This window comes from Salmo salar, chromosome 10 (assembly GCF_965601325.2).
Source record: "Salmo salar chromosome 10, fSalSal1, whole genome shotgun sequence".
In the NCBI taxonomy this organism is placed as follows: domain Eukaryota; kingdom Metazoa; phylum Chordata; class Actinopteri; order Salmoniformes; family Salmonidae; genus Salmo; species Salmo salar.
Window position 1 is genome coordinate 52,988,514 of NC_138300.1, and position 25,519 is coordinate 53,014,032.

Sequence of the window (25,519 nt, forward strand, 5' to 3'; positions counted from 1 at the left end):
CCACTAGAACGAGGTATTTGCCTTGGCATGCCATTTAAAAAAAATAAAAAATAAGTGAAATTGCATTGGTTTTCGATAAATGCTTACTGCTTTGGACTGTGAGTATTCCTCAGCCTACAGTATGTGAAGAATATTGTCTCTTGGGTATAATTTGAAATGTTGATTCAAGAAGGAGAGTGTGGCTAAAATGCCCAAGGCACATCTCTCTCCTGCCAATTCGTGCGCATTCATTATTTCATGATTTAATTGTGTGAATTGTTTGTTCTTTGATTGTTAGGGTCTATCACTTCCCCATTACTTATATCACCAGTAGTATGTTTACCGATCATTCCCATAATTTCTAATCTACACTGTTTGTTTGGTTACGGTAATTTCTGTTAATGCATTCAATATATCATTATTACAATTGTTTACCGTTCTCAGTAGACACTTTGTTTGAGCTCACTATGCTACATTTGTGAGTAACTAGTTTTTGTTCTTTTACATTTTATGAGTTTTGTCAATTTATTAATTGTCTGAGTCTTTCTGATTGTCTCACCACCACTAATGAGCTGTGAAGCTTCTCAGAGTAATCACTGGTGCTGGAAATTCTAAGGGCCCAGAATAATGAATACATTGTTGCAAGTTTGCTAGTGTGAGCTGTGGGCTGGACCCAGTTGATAGTTGACTTGATACAATGTTGCAAGTTTATTGCAGACAGGCAGTAGAAAGATGAATGCAATTGAAAGAACATGACAAACAAACCTCCATGTGTAGCCAATGTGATTTGTAGGATATTTATTTTCATCAGTATATTTTCTACCTGCAATGTTTTTATTTATTGGCTTTATGTAGGCTATTTTTACCTAGTTGGCAATAGAACATAAATACGTTATTAGAATTTAAATTAAGCTGTTCCACTAAAATATGCATATGAAAATCATAACTGGCATGCAGATCGGTAGAAATAGTAAGGTAAATTGGCACTCCACATGAAAACGGTTGCCAACCCCTGGTGTAGCCTATTACAGGCTACTTCAGGAGCATAACGGCAGAATCTGTGAAGAGGAGGGTTGGGTCGGGAACAGTTTAAAAAAAAAAAAAAAATTTTTATTATTATAATGTTTTTCTCCCATCTGGTTATCTAGATCTCTGTCTCCCTCTTGAGTAATGTTTGTACCATAATTACTATTTCAAACGATGTGTTTAAAGCATCAGACAAGCTCAGTGCATATAGTTGATTTTTATTAAAATGCGTGTCTATATATGGTCAAATTGGTTGAAAGAACAGACAATTCTCGGTCGACCAAGAGATGACATCATTGACTTGAAAAGGGAGGCCTGTTCTATGGATTCTATTTCTATGGTTTCTACCATACAGCGGCTATGCATTCCTGTCCTGTCTCAGTTTGGTATGATTGACAGAGAGACATACAATCTGTGAAATAGACCGGATGCTTCCTCCTGAGAGGTGTCCTGTCCTCCCGTCATCTCATCTTGAATTCTCAGGAAGTGTTACCTTTTTCCTTAATAATGAACATTTTGTATTGAGAGAGATAAATGGGGTTATAGATATAGCACCCTGATATTATACTCTGTGGTTATCTGTTCATCTTTGTGTGGCATCACAATAGTTAGGCACAACTATTAAGCCGCTTGGAAGAAATGTCATTGTGTGTTCATGCCTGATATCAAACAGTCAGTTTGTTCTGTGTTGCTGCTTTCTATTCATTGATATTTTATTTTAACAATATGTGCTGAAGCCTTCAAGGTACTGAGTCTGAAAGTGATTTGCAGTCGCCACCCATGTCAGCTTGATAATAATCCATATTCTCATATTTGATTTTGCCATGGGGTTATCCCTGTTTAGTTGTTCAAGCAGTGGGTAATATTTCTCTGTAAGACCTTTTTTTAGTTAGTTTAAGCTACGTTTTAAAGGATAACTTTTCATGGCAACGTCTTTGTTGAAATGAATTGATTGTCTCTCTCTCCCCTCCTCCCTGTCAATAACCTGGCCTTGGTAGGACTCTCCCCTCCTAACAGAAATACTCCTTGTGCTAGGAAAATCTTTTTCTGCCGAGTTCAGGCACGTAAGTACTCTGTTTAGACGAGGTGTGTTCTGTTCTGTCACTCCATGCCTATCTACAGGGCATTCAGAAACTATTCAGACCCCTTCCCCTTTTCCACATCCACAGCATTATTCTAAAATTGAATACATGTCATTTTTTCCCACATCACACTAAATATAATGACAAAGCAAAAACAACAGTTTTTTTTAAATGTTAGCAAATTTTATAAAAATAACAAAACAGATATACCTTATTTACATAAGTATTCAGACCCTTTGCTACGAGACTCGAAATTGAGCTCAGGTGCATCCTGTTTCCATTGATCATCCTTGAGATGTTTCTACAACTTGACTGGAGTCCACCTGTGGTAATTCAATTGATTGGACATGATTTGGAAAGGCACACACCTGTCTATATAAGGTCCCACAGAAAAAAAACCAAGCCATGGGGTTGAAGGAATTGTCTGTAGAGCTCTGAGACAGGATTGTGTCGAGGCACAGGACTGGGGAAGGGTACCAAAACATTTCTGCCGCATTGAAGGTCCCCAAGAACACAGTGGCCTCAATCATTCTTAAATTCTTAAAGTTTGGAACCACTAAGACTCTTCCTAGAGCTGGCTGCCAGGCAATACTAAGCAATCGGGAGAAGGGCATTGATCAGGGAGGTGACCAAAAACCCGATGGTCACTCTGACAGAGCTCCAGAGTTCCTCTGTGGAGATGGGAGAACCTTCCAGAAGGACACCCATCTCTGTAGCACTCCACCAATCAGGCCTTTATGGTAGAGTGGCCAGACGGAAGCCACTCCTCAGCAAAAGGCACATGACAGCCTGCTATGAGTTTGCCAAACAGCACCCAAGATTCTCAGGTCTGATGAAAACAAGATTGAACTCTTTGGTCTGAATGCCAAGCGTCACATCTGGAGGAAACCTCTGGAGGAAACCTGGCACCATCCCTACGGTGAAGTATGGTGGTGCCAGCATCATGCTGTGGGGATGTTTTTCAGAGGCGGGGACTGGGAGACTAGTCGGGATCCAGGCAAAGATGAACGGAGCAAAGTATAGAGATCCTTGAGAGAAACCTGCACCAGAGCACTCAGGACCTCAGACTGGGGTGAAGATTCACCTTCCAACAGGACAACAACCCTAAGCACACAGCCAAGACAACGCAGGAGTGGCTTCGGGACAAGTCTCTGAAAGTCCTTGAGTGGCCCAGCCAGAGCCCGGACTTGAACCCGATCTAACATCTCTGGAGAGACATGAAAATAGCTGTGCAGCGACTCTCCCTATCCAACCTGACAGAGCTTGAGAGGATCTGCAGAGAAGAATGGGAGAAGCTCCCCAAATACAGGTGTACCAAGCTTGTAGCATAATATCCAAGAAGACTTGAGGCTGTAATTGCTGCCAAAGGTGCAGCTTTGTGAGACAGGATTGTATAAACCTGTTTTTGCTTTGTCATTGTGGGGTATTGTGTGTAGATTGACAAGAGGGAAAAACGAATACATTTTATAATAAGGCTGTAACATAACGAAAATATGGAAAAAGTCAAGGGGTCTGAATACTTTCTGAACTCACTGTATCTGCCTCATGGCATGATGTCATCCAGTCACTCACTGGGCTCTGATTTCATGTCGATATATATATACGCCTGGTACCATTTCACTCCTGGTGTCGGTCACCGAAATGCCATTGCCCCATTTGTCCACTCTTACCTAGGCCTACACCAGACTTAGTGCCTCTGATATCTGGACATCTTTTTAATTGTCATTACTTAGCACATCTCTTACATGTTGTTAAGAAGGGGTCGCAACACTTGCTGCAAATGAGTTCTGCTCCAAGGCAAATCTGTGCTTTTCTATCATCTATCAGTGTTAGTCAGCATTTGTCCCTGTTTTTCTTTCTGTGGCTGTTGTGTTAGCGTTGAGAGTGAGGGAGCCAGTGAGGAGTCTGTCCACTCTGGGCTTGTGCCTTTAGGGAAGTCATTTGACGGCTTCATGCTCCACAGAACACCATCTGAGATCCAGACTGTTGGAATATTCATGTGTTAGACCTCCCTGAAGGTCACTGGGTCTCTGTTTACCTGCTGACATCCTCTTTTATTATTTCAGTATGGAGGTCTGGGAGCTTTCCCTACGTTTAGTTGATAGATGACGTATATAGAGAATATTATGTTTTACAGACTATTACATTGATACATTTAAGATGTTGCTAATTTCCAATGTTTCTATATTTCAAATGTGTGATTTGAGTGAGTTTCATTGTAATCGATTCAATTGAGGGGTGATTTTTCTTCCAACCAGACAGGTTGTTAAAGCTGCCCGTTATGACGAAAGCATTCCTTGATTAGCACAGTTTTAGACCAGCAGCAGCCCAGAGAGTTTTCATCTAAATGAGACTGTAGGGGTTAAGAATACACCAGCGTCCTACACTCTACACATCATCCTACACTACTGTGGGGTTCTGTAGCCCACATGGCTCTGACTACCCGCGCTCAAACGATGTGCGGGTGGGAGCGCAATGCTCCTGTGAGCGCGCCAGCCTATCGTGCGCGTCGGTAGCTACTTGAGCTGCTATTATCAGTGGAAGCGAATGGAGCATCCTCTTTATCCACTCATGCCCGCCCCTCCGTTAACCTGCGAAACAAAGGATGCTGACCTCACCGTGGAAGGACTTTGACTCACCGAGGCGGTGTGTGCTGTGCTGACTACACGCGCTAGTGGTGTGGTCATTAGGAACCTGAGGTGGATCATTATGAGATGCTGAGCGGTCCGGGGCTGCTGCAGTGTTTGGGAGAATGGACTGCCTATGCATTGTTACCACCAAGGTAAGCAAGCTGGAGTTGCATGTCCGGTAGTTGACCAGATGCGCACAGAGAGAGCGCATCGTTGATTTGAAGTAGTGGATTTTTTTTTTATCAGTTGGCATGCTTCATAATAAATGTATTAACCATCACAAACCAGCTCTATCTGATTTGTCACAGCTTGAGTACATTTTTGATCTTAATATTAGATTTATACAGAAATACACAGATGCTCAATTAGCCTAATGACATGTTTTATTGTAGGTAACAGGACTGTCAGTTAATCTGAGACCTATTTACTGTATGCTACTTACCAGGGTTTTTGTTTGCTTTAACAAAGTCCGTAATACTGCATAACACCAACAGCGCCTGTTTGAAAGTTATTGGACTTTGAATGATTTCATTAGAGGATTCTCATGATGCTGATCAGTCAGAGTAGCCTATATAGCCTATCTGAGGGGAGATTATTCAAATGATTTGTTTGATAAAGTTAGGATTTAATAATCATTTCCAGATAGATGGCATGAAAAAGGGTATTTGGTGAACAGTCCCCACTGGGTTGTTTTGCCAAGGTCATTTTAAACAGATCTACATCTCTCACACAGTTTCTTTTAGAGAATTGGTTTGTCACAGAGATATACTGTACATACGTACAGACATTTAATCTAGTCTATTCAGTGCCTACTGTTTGCTGTCTGTCCCCCATCCCGAGGTGGCGACCTCCTCCCACTACCTTCACCCCTTCCTTCCTATGTTACGGTAGCCCACATTTACTGTTATTTCTATATCAGATCATTGTTTGTAGCTCTGCCTCTGCCTCTCTGAGTGAGGCTGATATTGGGTTGGTGGCTCAGCAGTCCCTTCAAAGGACTGGGTGGTCCCAGGGTGTGTATGAATACTTTATTAGACTGGCTAGCAGCGGGGGCCATCTTCTACCCAGCACTCGTAAGTCTTCCCCAGCCCTGCTCTGCCCTGCATGAGTAAGGTCAGCCAGGCCCACAACCACTGAGGCCCTGTGGCCCAGTTCAAGCGGATCAGAAATAACTTTTTTCTAAATCACTTTATACATGGTTACTAGAACAGGAATATGGTCGGCAGTGTCGGCCGCTGATTTGGCGAATACCCGGGGTATTCAGCATGACAGAAATGTTATGGCAGATTTTCAAACTACCGGTAGTTTCTTTGGGAACATACTGTGGTCTGTGCATTTGAACAACAGCCTAAATACACCTGTTACACTTTTGCAGGTAAAAAATGTAATCACCACTGCTGCACACGATGACACTGTTATGAACAGATTACCAACTATTTAGGAGCAGCCAGCTCACGAGCGAGTGCACCGGTGACAAGCACAGGGAGAACGAAACAATCACAGATGAGACAAGTGAAAACACATGATCTTACTGTGGATGGCGAGCATAATGCCACAAAGCACGAGGATCTAACCAGTTAGCTTTCATTCTGAAATAACTTAATATTTCAGAGTTTGAGATATTAGATCAGAGAGAGAATTGAAGTCTGGATGCGAGCTAGCAAGCTACCGCTAATCAAAAAACAAAAAACAAAAGAATCAACCAAACAATTTCTTGTTTTTCTAAAATAAAATACTGTAGCTGGCTAATTAATGTGATTGTGTTTTGTGATACACCCATTTCTTTTGTCCACACGTCTTCAGTTCCACTAGATACAAATCTGATGAACGGCAGGGGAAACAAAATACAGTGTTGCAAATTGGGCAGCCACTGAGCCATGTTTTTTTTTTTCCCCGTCCTACCAGGTCTGTGAGAAGGTTCTTGGTAGTGTATCCCTCTGTCCTTCGACTATTGTTGGATGTCCGGTTTATTAGTTCCCAGGCTCCCAATGACCGTAAAGATGATTTATTTAGAATTGAATTACGCTTTGCTCTTGAGCGCCATCTGTTGACTACCTGAGAACAGACACAGAAGACCTGGGCACTCATTTCAGTGCCCGGAGAGGGTCCATTGACTTTGTGCTGTGACCTGAAACTCTTCAATTTCACCCCCCCCCCCCCCCCCCCCCCCCATAGCAAACAATGTAAAAGCTGGCAGTGCAATCCAACCACTGGGTCGGTAGGCCCTGGCGCTGCTGCTGGCAGAGTACTAGGTAACTGAACGGCTTGTTTTAACTATATATATTTTAAAGAGTAAAATGTACACACATTTGCTGCATGTTTTATGAGTATTTTAAACATACGGTTGAAGTCTGAAGTTTACATACACCTTTGCCAAATACATTTAAACTCAGTTTTTCACAATTCCTGACATTTAATCCAAGTAAAAATTCCCTGTCTTAGGTCAGTTAGGATCACCACTTTTATTTTAAGAATGTGAAATGTCAGAATAGTAGTAGTGATTTATTTCAGCTTTTATTTCTTTCATCACATTCCCAGTGGGTCAGAAGTTTGCATACACTCAATTAGTATTTGGTAGCACTGCCTTTAAAATTGTTTACTTGGGTCAAACGTTTCGGGAAGCCTTCCACAAGCTTCCCACAATAAGTTGGGTGAATTTTGGCCCATTCCTCCTGACAGAGATGGTGTAACTGAGTCAGGTTTGTAGGCCTCCTTGCGCACACACGCTTTTTCAGTTCTGCCCACAAATTTTCTATAGGATTGAGGTCAGGGCTTTGTGATGGCCACTCCAATAGCTTGACTTTGTTGCCCTTATGCCATTTTGCCACAACTTTGGAAGTATGCTTGGGGTCATTGTCCATTTGGAAGACCCATTTGCGACCAAGCTTTAACTTCCTGACTGATGTCCTCAGATGTTGCTTCAATATATCTACATAATTTTGCTTCCTCATGATGCCATCTATTTTTTGAAGTGCACCAGTCCCTCCTGCAGCAAAGCACCCCCACAACATGATGCTGCCACCCCCGTGCTTCACGGTTGGGATGGTGTTCTTCGGCTTGCAAGCCTCCCCCTTTTTTCTCCAAACATAACGATGGTCATTATGGCCAAACAGTTCTATTTTTGTTTCATCAGACCAGAGGACATTTCTCCAAAAAGTACGATCTTTGTCCCCATGTGCAGTTGCAAACCGTAGTCTGGCTTTTTTATGGTGGTTTTGGAGCAGTGGCTTCTTCCTTGCTGAGCGGCCTTTCAGGTTACGTTGATTATAGGATTTGTTTTACTGTGGATATAGATACTTTTGTACCTGTTTCCTCCAGCATCTTCACAAGGTCCTTTGCTGTTGTTCTGGGATTGATTTGCACTTTTCGCAAGAAAGTATGTTCATCTCTAGGAGACAGAACGTGTCTCCTTCCTGAGCGGTTTGACAGCTGCGTGGTCCCATGGTGTTTATACTTGCATGCTATTGTTTGTACAGATGAACGTGATACCTTCAGGCGATTGGAAATTGCTCCCAAGGATGAACCAGACTTGTGGAGGTCTGCAATGTTTTTTTTCTGATGTTTTGGCTGATTTCTTTTGATTTTTCCCACGATGTCAAGCAAAGAGGCACGTAGTTTGAAGGTAGGCCTTGAAATACATCCACAGGTAAACCTCCAATTGACTCAAATGATGTCAATTAGCCTATCAGAAGCTTCTAAAGCCATGACATAATTTTCTGGAATTTTCCAAGCTTTTTAAAGGCACTGTCATCTTAGTGTATGTAAACTTCTGACCCACTGGAATTGTGATACAGTGAATTATAAGTAAAATAATCTGTCTGTAAACAATTGTTGGAAAAATGACTTGTGTCATGCACAACGTAGATGTCCTAACCGACTTGCCAAAACTATAGTTTGTTAACAAGAAATGTGAGGAGTGGTTGAAAAACGAGTTTTAATGACTCCAACCTAAGTGTATGTAAACTTCCGACTTCAACTGTGTGTGTGGATCTGTCACTAGACAGATCAACTCCTGTCTGGGGAGTTTATTTATCTATATATATATATATATATATATATATATATATATATATATATATATATATATATATATATATATATATATATATATATATATATATTCCATTACCGTTCAAAAGTTTGGGGTCACTTAGAAATGTCCTTGTTTTCCATGAAAACATGCATGAAATGAGTTGCAAAATGAATAGGAAATATAGTCAGGACGGTGCTGGCCACTCCATTATAGACAGAATACCAGCTGACTGCTTCTTCCCGAAATAGTTATTGCGTAGTTTGGAGCTGTGCTTTGGGTCATTGTCCTGTTGTAGGAGGAAATTGGCTCTAATTTTGCGCTGTCCACAGCGTATGGCATGGCGTTTCAAAATGGAGTGATAGCCTTCCTTCTTCAAGATCCCTTTTACCCTGTACAAATCTCCCACTTTACCACCACCCAAAGCACCCCCAGACCATCACATTGCCTCCACCATGCTTGACAGATGCCGTCAAACACTCCTCCAGCATCTTTAAAAAAAATTCTGTGTCTCACGAATGTTCTTCTTTGTGATCTGAACAACTCAAACTTAGATTTGTCTGTCCATAACACTTTTTTCCCCCAATCTTCCTCTGTCCAGTGTCTGTGTTCTTTCGCCCATCTTAATCTTTTATTTTTATTGGCCAGTCTGAGATATGGATTTTTCTTTGCAACTCTGCCTAGAAGGCCAGCATCCCGGGGTCGCCTCTTCACTGTTGACGTTGAGACTGGTGTTTTGCGGGTACTATTTAATGAAGGTGCCAGTTGAGGACAAACTAGACACTAATGTAGTTGTTCAGTTGTGCACCGGGTTTTCCCACTCCTCTTTCTATTCTGGTTAGAGCCAGTTTGCGCTGTTCTGTGAAGGGAGTAGTACACAGCGTTGTACGAGATCTTCAGTTTCTTGGCAATTTCTCGCATGGAATAGCCTTCATTTCTCAGAACGAGAATAGACTGACGAGTTTCAGAAGAAAGGACTTCGTTTCTGGCGATTTTGAGCCTGTAATCGAACCCATAAATGCTGATGCTCCAGATACTCAACTAGTCTAAAGAAGGCCAGTTTTATTGCTTCTTTAATCAGTACAACAGTTTTCAGCTGTGCTAATTTAATTGCAAAAGGGTTTTCTAATGATCAATTAGCCTTTTTAATATGATAAACTTGGATTAGCTAACACAACACGCCGTTGGAACACAGGAGTGATGGTTGCTGATAATGGGCCTCTGTACACCTATGTAGATATTCAATAAAAAATCAGCCGTTTCCCGCTTCAATAGTCATTTTCAACATTAACCATTTATACACTGTATTTCAGATCAATTTTGTTATTTTAATGGACAGAAAGCTTTTCTTTTCTTTTTTCTTTCAAAAACAACATTTTTAAGTGACCCAAAACTTTTGAACGGTGGTGTATATATTTTAAAAATAATACATTTTATATATTTTAAAAATAATACATCCATTAGGGCTTCCCTGATGCCCTAATGGATGGGCTGCCACTGACGGTCAGACACCCTCTAACAGCTGGAAATCATAGTAGTTTTGACTTGTGAAGATGAAGGCTTCTGCCTCCTGTTCTGGAGTCTGGTTCCACTGTGTTTCTTCCTGTCTGGGGAGTTGATCCATTCTAGAGGTCGACCGATTAATCGGAATGGCCGATTTCCAGTTGGCACAACAATCGGTAATCGGCATTTTTGGACACGGATCATGGCCGATTACATTGCGCTCCACGAGGAGACTGCGTGTCAGGCTGACTACCTGTTATGCGAGTGCAGCAAGGAGCCAAGGTAAGGTGCTAGCTAGCATTAAACGTATCTTATAAAAAACAATCAATCTTAACATAATCACTAGTTAACTACACATGGTTGATGATATTACTAGTTTATCTAGCTTGTCCTGCGTTGCATATAATCGATGCGGTGCCTGTTAATTTATCATTGAATCATAGCCTACTTCGCCAAGTGGGTGATGCTTTAACAAGCGCATTTGCGAAAAAAGCACTGTCGTTGCACCAATGTGTACCTAACCATAAACATCAATGCCTTTCTTTAAAATCAATACACAAGTATATCTTTTTAAACCTGCATATTTAGTTAACCTCTTACATCTAGACGTTCCGCTAGCGGAACACCTGCTCCAATATCCAATGATGGGCGTGGCGCGAAATACAAATTCCTCAAAAATGCTAAAACTTCAATTTTTCAAACATATGACTATTTTACACCATTTTAAAGACAAGACTCTCGTTAATCTAACCACACTGTCCGATTTCAAAAAGGCTTTACAGCGAAAGCAAAACATTAGATTATGTCAGCAGAGTACCCAGCCAGAAATAATCAGACACCCATTTTTCAAGCTAGCATATAATGTCACAAAAACCCAGAAGACAGCTAAATGCAGCACTAACCTTTGATGATCTTCATCAGATGACACACCTAGGACATTATGTTATACAATACATGCATGTTTTGTTCAATCAAGTTCATATTTATATCAAAAAACAGCTTTTTACATTAGCATGTGACGTTCAGAACTAGCATACCCCCCGCAAACTTCCGGGGAATTTACTAACAATTTACTAAATTACTCACGATAAACGTTCACAAAAAGCATAACAATTATTTTAAGAATTATAGATACAGAACTCCTCTATGCACTCGATATGTCCGATTTTTAAAATAGCTTTTTGGTGAAAGCACATTTTGCAATATTCTAAGTACATAGCCCAGCCATCACGGGCTAGCTATTTAGACACCCGGCAAGTTTAGTCTTCACCAAAATCAGATTTGCTATAAGAAAAATGTTATTACCTTTCCTGTTCCTCGTCAGAATGCACTCCCAGGACTTCTACTTCAATAACAAATGTTGGTTTGGTCCCAAATAATCCATCGTTATATCCAAATAGCGGCGTTTTGTTCGTGCGTTCTAGACACTATCCGAAATGGTAAATCAGGGTCGAGCGCATGGCGCATTTCGTGACAAAAAATTTCTAAATATTCCGTTACCGTACTTCGAAGCATGTCAACCGCTGTTTAAAATCAATTTTTATGCAATTCATCTCGTAAAAAAGCGATAATATTCCGACCGGGAATCTGCTTTTCGGTAAATAGAGGGAAAAACAGAAAGACGGGGGCGGCCAGTGCACGCGCCTAAGCCCTTTGTTCTCTGATAGACCACTTAGCAAAAGCGCTCGTGTGTTTCAGCCAGGGCTTTGAATTACGTCATTCAGCTTTTTCCCGGGCTCTGAGCGCCGTAGGAAGTGTCACGTAACAGCAGAGATCCTTTGTAATGGATAGAGATGACAAAGAAGGCCAAGAAATGGTCAGACAGGTTACTTCCTGTACAGAATCTTCTCAGGTTTTGGCCTGCCAAATTAGTTCTGTTATACTCACAGACACCATTCAAACAGTTTTAGAAACTTTGGAGTGTTTTCTATCCAAAGCTAATAATTATATGCATATTCTAGTTTCTGGGCAGGAGTAATAATCAGATTAAATCGGGTACGTTTTTTATCCAGCCGTGTCAATACTGCCCCCTAGCCATAACAGGTTAATATTGCCTGCTAACATGAATTTCTTTTAACTAGGGAAATTGTGTCACTTCTCTTGCGTTCTGTGCAAGCAGAGTCAGGGTATATGCAGCAATTTGGGCCGCCTGGCTCGTTGTGAACTGTGTGAAGACCATTTCTTCTTAACAAAGACCGTAATTAATTTGCCAGAATTGTACATAATTATGACATAATATTGAAGGTTGTGCAATGTAACAGCAATATTTAGACTTAGGGATGCCACCCGTTAGATAAAATACGGAACAGTTCCATGTTTCACTGGAAGAATAAACGTTTTGTTTTCGAAATGATAGTTTCCGGATTTGACTATATTAATGACCTAAGGCTCGTATTTCTGTGTGTTACTATATTACAATTAAGTCTATGATTTGATAGAGCAGTCTGACTGAGCGGTGGTAGGCAGCAGCAGGCTCGTAAGCATATATTCAAACAGCACTTTCCTGCATTTGCCAGCAGCTATTCGCTGTGCTTCAAGCATTGAGCTGTTTATGAATTCAAGCTTATCAACTCCCGAGATTAGGCTGGCAATACTAAAGTACCTATAAGAACATCCAATAGTCAAAGGTGTATGAATTACAAATGGTATAGAAAGAAATAGTCCTATAATAACTACAACCTAAAACTTCTTACCTGGGAATATTGAAGACTCATGTTAAAAGGAACCACCAGCTTTCATATGTTTTGAGCAAGGAACTTAAACATTAGCTTTTTTACATGGCACATATTGCACTTTTAATTTCTTCTTCAACACTTTGTTTGTGCATTATTTAAACCAAATTGAACATGTTTCATTATTTATTTGAGACTAAATAGATTTTATTGATGTATTATATTAAGTTAAAATAAGTGTTAATTCAGTATTGTTGTAATTGCCATTATTATATATATATATATATATATATATATATATATATATATATATATATATATATATATATATATATATATATAAATAAATCAGCCGATTTTTATCGGCATCTGGGTTTTTCTATCCTCCAATTATCGGTTTTGGCATTGAAAAATCATAATCGGTTGACCTCTAATCCATTCCACTGTGTTTCTTCCTGTCTGGGGAATTGATCCATTCCACTTCCATCTTGTCTTGCTCTTCTGGCATTAAGACCCTGAAATGAGGGCTATAAATGAGGCCCAGGGTCTATAAATGAGGCCAAGGCACTTTTTGTTGAAAGGCTTTTGTAAAAAGTGATATACAAATTGAATGTTTAGGTAGTTGGTATAATTGGGTGTACTAAAGACAATGCATCACATTTGTCATTACAGAGATAATCTTTCTGAAAATAAAACAACCCCAAGATGGGTAATTGAGGTGTGACGTAAGTACAGTAACAGAAGGCCTATGTTTTCATTCCCACTTCAATGTGTTGCTCCTGAGGCAATCCCCTGGCTGGTTACTCCATCCATGCTTCTGTTGAATGGGAGACACAGAGACCGAGAGAGAGCTGAGTAGGAGGACTGAGTTGAGTTAATCTGTCAGGCAGTACAGTACGGTACAGCCAGTGGGCAGACGTAGGCACCAGTACTCAGGGAACACTATATGAAAGGTGTCCTGGATGGCTGTTAAATCACACTGCTCTCGCTCCTCTCCATTACGCTATGCAGGCCAGGCAGCATGGGTCCCCTCCCCACACTGAATAACAAACTAATGTACGTGTTTAGCCCACAGCCAGCGCACAGCAGTAAATTAGATGGAGTGGCCAGGACTAGCTAGTTTCACATTAATGTAAATGTATTAAAGCAGCTGAAGGTATGGTTCTGTTTGTTTATATCCCAATGTTCACATAGTCGTTATATACAGTATATACATTTTTAGATATTTTTTTTTACCCCCTTTTCTCCCCAATTTCGTGGTTTCCAATTGGTAGTTCGTCTTGTCTCATCGCTGAAACTCCCGTACGGATTTGGGAGAGGTGAAGGTCGAGAGCCATGCATCCTCTGAAACACAACCCAACCAAGCCACACTGCTTCTTGACACAATGCCCACTTAACCTGGAAGCCAGCTGCACCAATGTGTCGGAGGAAACACCGTACCCCTTCGACCGTGTCAGCGTGCACTGAGCCCGGCCTGCCACAGGAGTCGCTAGAGCGCGATGGGACAAGGACATCCCTGCCCTAACCCGGACAACGCTGGGCCAATTGTGTTCCGCCCCAATGGGTCTCCCGGTCCTCAAACCAGGATGTCTAGTGGCTCAGCTGGTGCTGCGATGCAGTGCCTTAGACCACTGGGCTACTCCCAAGGCCCTACAGTGGATTCATACATCTACACACGCTATACAGAACGCTATACAGAACACTATACAGTAGTTTGACTTAACTCCTAGTTTTACAAACATTTTAAACTACTGAATGCTATTGATTAATTGTGTTGTACAGCCGACGCTCACCTGGTCAGTTGTAATTATTATGTGTTTGAACACAAACGTGTCCTTGACTATAGCTCTTGAGACTAGTAAGACAAAAAAGACTCCTAATTATCCTCAGTAGGGAAAGTGTGCTATAAAATCATCTCCAGTCAGTCTGGTGCCTTGGCCTGTGTGCGGTGCGTGATCCAGTCATCTTCGTGATCCGAGGGGGACTGGACAACATCTGGACCACCTCTGTTCTGCCCTGCAGAAACTCACTCACCCCTGCCCTGTTCTGCCCTGGAGGAGAACTCACTCTCTACTGGAACTCCAAGGTTGTGACTGAGACGTTACCCTTCCCCCGCTCTGACTCCGTCCTCCATCCTGATTGTGACCTTCCCCAGAAAGATAAACGGCCTCCTCTCAGAGGACACACGGTGTTGTTGTCACTGTCCCATCTGGCCATGTTAGAAAGGATGAAACTATGGCAACATATCATCTAACCTTATCCTAACCTCACCCCCATCCTTAGTCCTGAGTCTGAGTTAAGAATTAGAAATTGCTCACGTAGCTAAAACCGCTGCATCGTCAGTCTTTCTAGATTGGTCATCTGTTGTAAGGACTACCACTGGATGGCTGGAGTCAGGAGCCTATGAGAGAGCTCTCACCGAGCAAGACGAGGTTGTCTGACAACCTGTGTAGCTCAGTTGGTAATGGAGCCCGCCATGCCAGGATAGTGGGTTCCATATCTGGCACCACCCGTATGTAAAATACTGTAAGTCGTTTTGGATAAAAGTATCGAGAGAGAGAGAGAGAGAGAGCTCAATGACCTTGACTGCAGCACAGAGTTTTGCCTTTCTCTTTTTATATAGTCAGTTTACTGAGTTTGTGACTTAGCTCTCAAGGACATTGAGGAGTCATGTGTGACTGAATGGCTAAAATACCCTTTTTCTTTAACTTGTATGAGTTCAGAGTTGTTGACCACTTTTCATTCTGTTATCAGTCGTTTATCACTCAGTGGGAGGTCAGTCGATTATCGCTCTGTGGGAGGTCAGTTGATCTGCCTACAGACGGAGCCTTTTAATAACTTCCTGTACGCCTGTGTGTCTGTGCAGTCTGTCTGTCGTTGACCAACGGGACAGCTGCAATCCATAGCCACAGTCAGCTCGTTAAGCTAAAACTGGAGTCATGAGAACCCAACCACCGGGCTGAAGGGACAAACGGACCAAAGGGACAAACGGATAGTTCCAGGGGCCAACAGGCTGAAAGCACAAACAAATTGTCTCTTCAGACTGTTGGTCCATGGAACTAACAAATGGTGTCAGGGACCAACAGGCTGAAGGGACAAACAGGTGTGTAATTTGAACCCTGGCTGCCCCAGCTCATCTCTCAAGATCAGCCACTTCAATAATCCACCTCTGACAGGCAGACAGGACAATCTTAGCTCATCCATTATCCAATCACAGGCCTCCCCTGATAAAAACACTTCCTTTACAGTAAGGTAAAACCTAAAGATCTGTAAGGAGCGTGTGTGCGTGCGTGTGTGCATGCGTGTGTGCATGCGTGATGTCAATGTGCTTTCTGTGAATTTACGTGACACCACAGTGCCTGCAGTCAAGGAGAGAAACTGTGCTCTCTCTTCTCTACTGCAGTGTTTTCTCAATCGCTTCCTCTGGGAATTTCAGTCGGGTTCACATTTTTGTTCCATTCCACCACTAGCACACCTGCTGTTTTAATTTGTCAACATATCATCAAGCCATTGATTAGTTGAATCGGGTGTAGAACAACAATGTGCACCAGATGAGGGGGTCCTTAATACCTCTTAAGGATCGCCCTCCTTTTTTAAAAAAAATTGTCGCCTAAAATGACACCCTAATCTGACTGCCTGTAGCTCAGGACCTGAAGCAAGGATATGCATATTCTTGATACCATTTGAAAGGAAACACTTTTTAAGTTTGTGGAAATGTGAAATTAATGTAGGAGAATATAACACATATAACACATTAGATCTGGTAAAAGATAATACAAAGAAAAAAAAACAGTTTTTATAAAAAAAAAAAAGGTTTAGTATCTTTGAAATGCCTAGAACTCCTCTGAGAAATGCTCTGTTGCATCTCCCTCGGGGGGGACGGCCCCGTCTAGAATATCTGGGGAAACACTGCACTACAGATACAGTAATGCTGAGTGTCCTGCGCCCACATCCTCTGCTGATGAGTTTTTTTCTCAGACATGCTGAACGCCAATTAGCCTAGAGATAATGGTGACAGCTCCTAGTCTTAGGAGATCAGGCTATTGTGAGTTAGACTTTTTATTTTGGCCACAGGGTGTGCTATTTTTAGGATGGTTCAAGCCTAAAAGAAACCTGGGCAGCATTGTTGTGAAGCGGTCGTTAAGGACATTTATTGAATAGTAACGTTGAGGGACTGATTGATGTATTGAATAGTAACGTTGAGGGACTGATTGATGTATTGAATAGTAACGTTGAGGGACTGATTGATGTATTGAATAGTAACGTTGAGGGACTGATTGATGTATTGAATAGTAACGTTGAGGGACTGATTGATGTATTGAATAGTAACGTTGAGGGACTGATTGATGTATTGAATAGTAACGTTGAGGGACTGATTGATGTATTGAATAGTAACGTTGAGGGACTGATTGATGTATTGAATAGTAACGTTGAGGGACTGATTGATGTATTGAATAGTACTGTTGAGGGACTGATTGATGTATTGAATAGTAACGTTGAGGGACTGATTGATGTATTGAAAAGTAACGTTGAGGGACTGATTGATGTATTGAATAGTAACGTTGAGGGACTGATTGATGTATTGAATAGTAACGTTGAGGGACTGATTGATGTATTGAATAGTACTGTTGAGGGACTGATTGATGTATTGAATAGTAACGTTGAGGGACTGATTGATGTATTGAATAGTAACGTTGAGGGACTGATTGATGTATTGAATAGTACTGTTGAGGGACTGATTGATGTATTGAATAGTAACGTTGAGGGACTGATTGATGTATTGAATAGTACTGTTGAGGGACTGATTGATGTATTGAATAGTAACGTTGAGGGACTGATTGATGTATTGAATAGTAACGTTGAGGGACTGATTGATGTATTGAATAGTAACGTTGAGGGACTGATTGATGTATTGAATAGTCTGTTGAGGGACTGATTGGTTTATTGAATAGTAACGTTGAGGGACTGATTGATGTATTGAATAGTAACGTTGAGGGACTGATTGATGTATTGAATAGTCTGTTGAGGGACTGATTGGTTTATTGAATAGTAACGTTGAGGGATTGATTGATTGATTGATTGATTGAGTTATCAGAATAGGTTAGCGACTGAAAAGGTTATCCCTGGCTTAGTCTGGGGAATCGTGTTAGTTAATGCCTAGGCACCAGGCTTTAGCTCAGAGGGTTGGAAGGGCCTAGAACTTCAGTCACACAAAAGACCCAGGTCTTATAACCAGTCGGTTACATGAGGACACTGACCGATGGGGAAGAGATAGAGCTAGCTTTGAATGAAACTCACACCTTTCTAAAGCCAAGTGGTATCTGCAGTTTTCTGTATCATACTCCATGTTAAATAATGCAACTGAAGTGCCCTGCATCCTCTCTAGTCCATTTTTTGATTACTTTGGTATTCCTGTGCTCCAACAGAGCAAAAGTTTTACCCCTAAGCTTAGCCCCTTAATCTCTAAGAAGTAAGAAGCTTACCTTTATCCTGTAATTGTCTTTGGAAAGACCTATTTTAGAGAGTCAGAGAATTGGTAAGAGCTTGGTAGCGTGGGTTTTTTGACAGGTACTCGTGGTAACAGTAGGATGCATTGCGGAAGCCAGCCGTCCATCCAGCCAGAGATATATATATAATCCAGGGGAATTTTCATGATTGAATATATTAATCTGAGCCTGGGAGAGAGGGGAGGGGTGGAATAGGGTCAGCGGTGCGCCGTGGGCAGAGTTACTGTGAGTGGTCTTAGGGAATAATCAACAACACACCTTTTTATTACATCGCCATGGAGGACCATAGGAGTGACAGAGGACGCAATGTAAAGTATACCTTCTGTTTGACGCTGGTGCGTTGTTGAGTTATGGGGATTGAGGAGATATTTAGGGGATGTGGGCTTTTACTCTTATACCTAGGGCTGTGATCATAACTGAATAACCACGTGACTGACGGTTATTGACGTAGACTGTCATGAAAATATAATCAAATCAAATTTTATTTGTCACATGCGGCGAATACAACAGGTGTAGACCTTACAGTGAAATGCTTACTAATAACCATCAAAACCGTTAATTTGTTTCTATTTTAATGATTGTCAATTCCATCTTCATACTATAGCTACCCCTTTTATACTTCCTTGTCAATTCATTCGCTTCTTTCAGAAAGCCTAAGGTAGGCCAAGGTTGTTGTTTTTTTGTCATTTGTTTTTACCCTCTTTTTTTCCTCCCCAATTTCGTGGTATCCAATTGGTAGTAGTTACAGTCTTGTCTCATCGCTGCAACTCCCGTACGGACTTGGGAGAGGCGAAGGTCGAGAGGCATGCGAAACACAACCCAACCAAGCCGCACTGCTTCTTGACACAATGCCCATCGTACACCTGGCGTTCGTGTCAGCGTGCACTGCGCCCGGCCCGCCATAGGAGTCGGTAGTGCGCGATGAGACAAGGATATCCCTGCTGGCCAAACCCTCCCTAACCCGGACGACGCTGGGCCAATTATGCGCCTCCTCCCGGTCGCGGCCGGCTTCGACAGAGCCTGGACTCGAACCTAGAATCGCTGGTGGCACAGCTAGCACTGCGATGCAGGGTTTTTTAATACATTTTAAGGAAAGTTTCTGACATACTCTCTTAACTTTGATTTACAGGGGTGTACATGTTTTAGGCCTATATGTCCATTCAGAAAGTTTCCTAAAGTAGCCTGTCTGGACTCCAGAAGTATATCCATGTTAACAAGTGTACAAACATAATTGTGACCTTCCCTTTTTGTAACCCCCCCCCCCCCCCCCCACCCTCGATCGGTTATGTCGTTGACCGTGTACATTGGCAATTACCGTAACCTCAAATTCCAAGACCGTCACTGCCCTACTTATACCAGGGACAACCGGTGGTGCATTAGCACATCCTTTGAGTTCCCTAAAGGGTAAACCAATGATGTTAGCACTAGAGGTCGACCGATTATGATTTTTCAACACCGATACCAATTATTGGAGCAACCAAAAAAGCCGATGCCGATTAATTTGCCTATTTATTTATTATTATTATTATTTTTTTAAATTATTTTATTTATTTATTTATTATTATTTGTAATAATTGACAATTACAACAATACTGAATGAACACTATTATTTTAACTTAATATAATACATAAATAAAATCAGTTTAGCCTCAAATATTGAAACATGTTCAATTTGTTTTAAATAATGCAAAAACAAAGTGTTGGAGAAGAAAGTAAAAGTGCAATATGTTCCATGTAAAAAAGCTAACGTTTAAGTTCCTTGCTCAGAACATGAGAACATATGAAAGCTGGTGGTTCCTTTTAGCATGAGTCTTCAATATTCCCAGGTAAGAAGTTTTAGGTTGTAGTTATTATAGGACTATTTCTCTCTATACGATTTGTATTTCATATACCTTTGACTATTGGATGTTCTTATAGGCACTTTAGTATTGCCAGTGTAACAGTATAGCTTCCTGGGCTCGAACCAGGGACACATCGACAACAGTCACCCTCGAAGCATCGTTACCCATTGCTCCACAAATGCTGAGGCCCTTGCAGAACAAGGTTAACAACTACTTCAAGGTCTCAGAACGAGTGACGTCACCGATTGAAACACTATTAGCGCGCACTCCGCTAACTAGCTAGCCATTTCACATCGGTTACACCAGCCTAATCTCAGGAGTTGATAGGCTTGAAGTCATAAACCGCTCAATGCTTGAAGCACAGCGAAGAGCTGCTGGCAAGCACACTAAAGTGCTGTTTGAATGAATGCTTACGAGCCTGCTGCTGCCTACCACCGCTCAGTCAGACCGCTCTATCAAATCATAGACTTAATTATAATATAATAACACACAGAAATACGAGCCTTAGTTTCTGTATTTGACCATATTAATGACCTATCATTTCGAAAACAAAACGTTTATTCTTTCAGTGAAACATGGAACTGTTCCGTATTTTATCTAACGGGTGGCAACCCTAAGTCTAAATATTCCTGTTAAATTGCACAACCTTCAATGTTATGTCATAATTATGTACAATTCTGGCAAATTAATTACGGTCTTTGTTAGGAAGAAATGGTCTTCACACAGTTCGCAACGAGCCAGGCGGCAATTTGCTGCATATACCCTGACTCTGCTTGCACAGAACGCAAGAGAAGTGACACAATTTCCCTAGTTAAAAGAAATTCATGTTAGCAGGCAATATTAATTAAATATGCAGGTTTAAAAATATATACTTGTGTATTGATTTTAAAGAAAAGCATTGATGTTTATGGTTAGGTACACATTGGTGCAACGACAGTGTTTTTTTTTGCGAATGCGCTTGTTAAAGCATCACCCACTTGGCGAAGTAGGCTGGGATTCAATGATAAATTAACAAGCACCGCATCGACTATATGTAACGCAGGACAAGCTAGATAAACTAGTAATATCATCAACCATGTGTAGTTAACTAGTGATTATGTTAAGATAGATTTTTTTTTTTAAATTAGATACGTTTAATGCTAGCTAGCACCTTACCTTGGCTTCTTGCTGCACTCGCGTAACAGGTCACGCAGTCTCCTCGTGGAGTGCAATGTAATCGGCCACAATCGGTGTCCAAAAATGCCAATTACTGATTGTTATGACAACTTGAAATCGGCCCTAAATAATCGGCTATTCCGATTAATCGGTCGACCTCTAGTTAGCACATCCTCTGAGTTCCCTGAAGGGTAAACCAATGGTGTTAGCACATCCTATGAGTTCCCTATATTACATTTACGTTATTTAGCAGACGCTCTTATCCAGAGCGACTTACAGTAGTGAGTGCATACATTTTCGTTCTGGTCCCCATGTGAGAATCGCATTTTAAATGTTGTTAGAGGCTTGATGTTCTTTGGTGTCAAATTGTTGTTAAAATAATAGGCTATGGTGGTTTTTTGTTATGCTGTTCAGCCAAAATAGTACATTTGTGAAATAGATTTGTTGTGAATGATCAAGTCAGTTAGTTGGATGTCGATTTAAGGCAGCCCCCCCGGCACCTCTCTGATTGATGGGTTGGGTTAAATGCTGAAGACACATTTCAGTTGAATGCATTCAGTTGTACAACTGACTAGGTATCTCCCTTTCCCTATATATGTGGTGCAAATATGCCTTGAGATTTTCTTGGTTACTCAACTAAACTGTCTCCTACTATTTGAATGGTTTTGAACACAGTCTTTTAATACAGGTCTGTCCCTATCTTCCCTTTCCACCCTTCATTAGCTGTACGAAGCCCTGTCCTGGCAGAAACTCCTTGTGACATAGCACAGTGTGGGGGGGGGGGGGGGGGGACGTGCAGTGTGTGGCGCTTGTCATGTGACGTGAGCATGGGTTTCCCCCCACTGCATGACGTGTGGACAGGGATGAGCAGGGTGCTCTCTAAAGCACAGGCAGAGATTTACGTGATACTGACATGATGATGTCTGTCTGTCTGTCTGTCTGTCTGTCTGTCTGTCTGTCTGTCTGTCTGTCTGTCTGTCTGTCTGTCTGTCTGTCTGTCTGTCTGTCTGTCTGTCTGTCTGTCTGTCTGTCTGTCTGTCTGTCTGTCTGTCTGTCTGTCTGTCTGTCTGTCTGTCTGTCTGTCTGTCTGTCTGTCTGTCTGTCTGTCTGTCTGTCTGTCTGTCTGTCTGTCTGTCTGTCTGTCTGTCTGTCTGTCTGTCTGTCTGTCTGTCTGTCTGTCTGTCTGTCTGTCTGTCTGTCTGTCTGTCTGTCTGTCTGTCTGTCTGTCTGTCTGTCTGTCTGTCTGTCTGTCTGTCTGTCTGTCTGTCTGTCTGTCTGTCTGTCTGTCTGTCTGTCTGTCTGTCTGTCTGTCTGTCTGTCTGTCTGTCTGTCTGTCTGTCTGTCTGTCTGTCTGTCTGTCTGTCTGTCTGTCTGTCTGTCTGTCTGTCTGTCTGTCTGTCTGTCTGTCTGTCTGTCTGTCTGTCTGTCTGTCTGTCTGTCTGTCTGTCTGTCTGTCTGTCTGTCTGTCTGTCTGTCTGTCTGTCTGTCTGTCTGTCTGTCTGTCTGTCTGTCTGTCTGTCTGTCTGTCTGTCTGTCTGTCTGTCTGTCTGTCTGTCTGTCTGTCTGTCTGTCTGTCTGTCTGTCTGTCTGTCTGTCTGTCTGTCTGTCTGTCTGTCTGTCTGTCTGTCTGTCTGTCTGTCTGTCTGTCTGTCTGTCTAAAGAGACTGTGTGTGTGTGTGAGGATGTGTCTTCCCTAGTGTTGGGGAACGTTACATTTTAAAAGTAACTCGTTAGGTTACAACATTTAATGCCATTTTAAAAGTAACTCGTTAGGTTACAACATTAAATGCCGTTTTAAAAGTAACTTGTTAAATTACACCGTTACTTACTGTGGAAAGTAACTCGTTAGTTGTTACATTACTTTTGCCTTACTGAACACACACAACCCTCTGAAAATGCCTTGCGTGTATTAGTCATTGTTATGCCTAGTAAAGGGAACACACTACCGTAGAATGGCTTGCCTACTTAGAACTTGTGGAATGTTCCGCTAAGCCCCTAAAGTTGTCAATGCAGCACTATGATGTCATTTGAAAATTGTGGGAGAGCTCAAGGCCGAGATCTCTGTCTGATTTCCTAATAGTTGTTTCAGTTGTAGTAGTAAATTGAGCTGTGTGTTTTTCTCCCGAGTGGTGAAGTGGTCTAAGGCACTGCATCTCAGTGCTTGAGGCACCCAACGCATCAAAGCATCATTGTCCATAAATGAAAACCAAACATTTTCCGCAGCTTTATGAAATGAGATATACATATTAAAGCCACTAAATACAGGCTATTAAGTCACAACAAGCCCGACTTGAAAAATGGAAATAACCTCCGCGTTAAACTGCTGACCACATGCAAAATCTCTGATAAATCCTAAACATAATGCATTGAAATAAATGGCATGAAATCAAAGGAATTATTTACAATCATCAAAGACTCATACATGTTCATTTTGTTATCTCGTGGTGACGGGTTTAGCCTGAGCAGAAATCTAGCTTTTGCTGTTTTGGAACAGATGCACCGTAATCCTCAGAATCAACGGCAATCGGCTGGCGTAGGTCTTTCTCCGACAGTCTTGTGGAGCTGGGCTTGGCCTGCAGGTGCTTCTTGATAATTGAAGTTGAGTTTTTCACAGTTGACATGAGTTTATCCCCGAGGCACAGTTAGTATTTTATTATGTTTTTTTTTTCTCCTTTTCTTCTACCAAGTCAAGATAATGTGAAGAATAATGTGAATACTTTCACGATGTCAAGGCTGTTGGCGCTGCCATCTCGCTAGCTAGCTAACTCGTTACCTCAAAAAAAGTAATTTGAGTACCCCCAACACTGGTTTTCCCACATCATATGTGATTCCATCCCATGTTCCACCAGAAGAATTACAACTCATTTTATCTATTCTATTCCACCTTGTGTGTTGTTTATAGTATATCAGAATAAGGTGGTTGCAGTGTGTCTTCATACTGCACTATAGTACAATGAAAGATGACAGTTTGCTGTCTATTTTAAGAGCATATTCAACTTAAAGATATTATCTGGTACTTTGGAATGCTGTTTTTTTAGCCAGTAGTTCTGAAAGTAGCACCCACGAGTCAAAACTGGTCCCCGGAAATTGTGTACTACATCACTAATGTGCAGATACTGTATGTGCACCATGTCATTACTGTCTCTCTCGCTGTACTGTGTGTGTACTACGTCATTGTTGTCTCTCTCGCTGTACTGTGTGTGCGCGTGTCTAGCTAGGTGTCACTCAAATGGCGAGGGACTGAAGCTCATTGGCTGAAAATCGGATTGCTGGGGGGCTGGCCCACGTGGGGGTAAATGTAGGGAAAATGGCGCTTCACAGCTTCCAGAAAATAGTTGCTTTCAAATGAGGGATTTGGTGGCTAATTGAAGTATGACAGTAATTCTGCTCGTAGATTATGCATGGTATTGTTTGAACTACACATTGATACATCTTTTTAAATTGTCTAAAGTGAAAGACATTTGATTCTTCTATATGTTATAGTGGTATTATTGAATTAATATACAATAATGAGGAAATCCAAATAAAAACTCTCGATCAAAATAAACAGAATATATGAAACATGTCATTACATTTTCAGCCAGTCAGTATTTCACCATGGTCCATGTGGTAGGATAATTCTATTTTCTACTATTGTTTTCTATGGTACTTGCTACGCACGCTATTGTGTTGTCAGCCACTAGTCCTTTCTCATTAAATATGATGAGTCCTATTGAAACAGGGAGAGAGCTTATCTTCTCTCTGTAGCCTGTGTCCAGACTCTTGTTTCATATATACAGTTTAACTGGGACAACTGGACAGGAGTGATATCACTCACTCACGCGCTCTCTCTCACTCTCTCTCTCGCTCTCTCTGTTCAATGAGTCATTGGCCTCCCACTCTCCTCCACCTCTCTACCTACCTACAGTACTAGAGTACAACGTCACTGTCACCTCACTGTGAGTAGTATTAGTCACTCTGTCAATGAGACAGAGTACATGCTGTGTGTGCGCTGGGTAACAGTAGGCCCGTGCAGGCCGAGGGTGAGCGGTGGGCTGAGCTGCAGGCTGGTTTAATGAGTGCCCTGTCTGTGGAGGAGTAGTCCGGACAGGGAT

The 25,519-nt window shown here is 41.6% G+C and overlaps 1 protein-coding gene across 11 annotated transcripts in view; it reads left to right on the forward strand.

Annotated features, from left to right (window-relative positions):
* dlg1a (discs large MAGUK scaffold protein 1a) overlaps positions 1-25,519 on the forward strand; it is a 380,448-nt gene that overhangs the window by 21,162 nt on the left and 333,767 nt on the right. The gene's annotated exons all lie outside the window — the stretch shown is intronic.